The sequence below is a fragment of the Cannabis sativa genome, chromosome 3 (genome assembly GCF_029168945.1).
Source record: "Cannabis sativa cultivar Pink pepper isolate KNU-18-1 chromosome 3, ASM2916894v1, whole genome shotgun sequence".
NCBI classification, from domain to species: Eukaryota; Viridiplantae; Streptophyta; class Magnoliopsida; order Rosales; family Cannabaceae; genus Cannabis; species Cannabis sativa.
Genome location: NC_083603.1, coordinates 18,237,516 through 18,240,101, shown reverse-complemented (window position 1 = coordinate 18,240,101; position 2,586 = coordinate 18,237,516). Strand labels below are relative to the sequence as shown.

The following is a 2,586-nucleotide window of genomic DNA, read 5'->3' as shown; positions in this document are numbered from 1 at the left end:
TATTTCTATTTTCTCAAAAACACCAATTTTCCAATTCTAACCATTTAAATGCCAAAACTAATTATTTAATAACTAAAATAGATTATTAAATAATATTGTCATTTACTATAATTATTAATTAGACATATAGAGTCTCTTAATTAATAAATAAACCTAGAATCTCTTTTCTTTACAATTTCACCCCTTGCTTAGTGAAAATTCATAAATTAGACATAGTCTAACTTTAGAATTATAATTGATTAATTACAAATCAATTATTGAGTCTTACAAGCAGTATGGTCTCAACTAAAATGGGGACCATGGATCTATATGCTGAGCTTCCAATAAGTGAACCGAATTTACTAAGTAAATCCCTACTTATTAATTCCTTGTTGAATCCACTCTTAGAACTTAGAATTGCACTCTCTGACTTATATAGAGCATTCTATATGTTTCACGATATAGATATGCTATCTCATTTAACCATTGTTATAATCTTAATATGATCAAAGATCCTCTATATAGATGATTTATATCGAGATGGGATAAATTTACCGTTTTCACCCCTCACTGTATTTGGCCCCTTAAAACACTTAGCTACCTGTAAATAATGTTTTAGTGATCTAAGAATTAGTCACTGAAACAAGAGCTCATCCATTTACTTCTATTTAGCTAAGCTCGAAGGGAATCATCACTTGACTTCTATAGACAAGTAGAAGCTATAGATTCCATATTTATGTTCAGCGCTCCCACTCAATCATACTATCATGTTCCCAAAATATACGTATCACCCTGACCCAAAAGTAGGCTTAACTAATAAATCAAAGAACATGAATAGCACTCCTAAGTCGAGCCTAAGCATATCAGGATTTAGATTCTTTTAATCTAAGATCAACTATTGATATTTACTTGGAAAGATACAACGGTAAGTTTACAATACCTTAACTAAGTTCAATATCGGTCCAGTCCAATGTATACTCCATACATTCGAAACCAGTATACTTTACCAATGTCCTGGAAAGAACATAACACTTACTCCAAGTGTAAGTACACATTATCGCTGATTATTACATCAGTGTAAATCCAAAACACTGATGAAACATGGACTTAGTCTTTTGAATCATATAATCACAATCACATTCCACTGTGTTGATAATACTCTAATTGTGAATAAATATATGTTCTGGACTTAACAGATTTTATGTATATATAGTAAACATATTAAACCATAAGCATGTCAAATTCATGCAAACATAATTCACTTCAAATTTCTTATATTGATAACTAATCAGATTCTAAAAGGTTTTATTTAGGGCACAAAACCCAACATTTTTTTTGTTGTGTCCCTTTTGTCCACACTTGCTGCACTTGTTCTATTTTTTTTATTTCCCAAGCTGCAGTCAATCTTCTTTTCTTCGACCTTCCAGATTTGATTCTTTCTGTGGGAGATAACACTATGATATCTTAGAAAAATTCTAGTAGATCCCATTCTCGTAGGTTTCCAACTTGGTATACTGTTTCTTGATATGTTTGCATCCATACTTTTGATGTGTAGTAGTGTGTATAATAGTTGTATGTGTCTATGTTCAAGTCTTTCAGGTTCAATTGTTTATGAGAAGTCAAGGTCCGATTGCCAGATTACCTGTTGACCCTGAGATAGAAAAGACTTGCAGAAGAAACATAATAAGGAGGAAATTGGAAAGAGCGGCACTTGAGATTGAACAAGAAGGAGTCATGGCTGACAACGCCAACAATGGCAACAATGGGAACAACAGAGGAGGCGTAGAAGACCAGGCTAATGGACACAACAACAATGACCGTAGAATGAGGGATTACTTGCTTCCTAACTTGACAGGGGCCCGATCCTGTATAAGGCTACCTGCTGTTGACGCCAACACTTTTGAAATCAAGCCAGCCATACTGCAGATGGTCCAATCTTCAGTCCGTTTGGAGGACTGCCGTCAGTTGACCCAAACATGCACCTCGCCAACTTCGAAGAACTGTGCTAGACATTCAAGATGAACAGAGTTAGCGATGACGCCATCAGGCTAAGGTTGTTCCCATTCTCACTAAAGGACAAGCCAAAAGTTGATTTATCTCTTTGCCAACTCACTCTATCAACACTTGGGAGGAATTGGCCCTAAAATTCCTATCCAAGTTCTTCCCTCCTGCAAAGATTGCCAAGCTGAGAGCTGATATCAACAACTTCACCCAGCAGGACAGTGAATCTCTTTATGAAGCATGGGAGAGATTCGAGGACTTACTGAGAAAGTGCCCTAATCATGGGATTGAGAAGTGGCTGCAAGTGCACAACTTTTACAATGGATTGATGAATGAAACCCGAACACTCATAGATGCCGCTGCCGGTGGAGCTTTCATGAGGAAAAGTGCTAATCAGGCCTTTGAATTACTTGAAGAGATGGCCATGACTAACCAACAATGGTCAACAGAAAGGGGTCCATCTAAAAAAGTTGCAGGTATGTATGAAGTGGATGCTATTACCAAGTTGGCAGCTCAGGTAGAGGCCCTAACAAAATTGATGGCTATTCAAGTAAAACAAGCTCAAGTGGTCTGTGAGCTATGTGGAGGCACTCATCCCTATTCAGA

The 2,586-nt window shown here is 36.5% G+C and overlaps 1 non-coding gene across 1 annotated transcript; it reads right to left on the bottom strand.

The window, feature by feature from the left end:
* Positions 1 to 2,161: 2,161 nt before the first annotated feature.
* Positions 2,162 to 2,268, bottom strand: LOC115711873 (small nucleolar RNA R71). The gene has a single exon (XR_004010740.2). It is a non-coding gene; the product is annotated as a small nucleolar RNA R71 (small nucleolar RNA).
* Between the last annotated feature and the right edge of the window lie 318 nt (positions 2,269 to 2,586).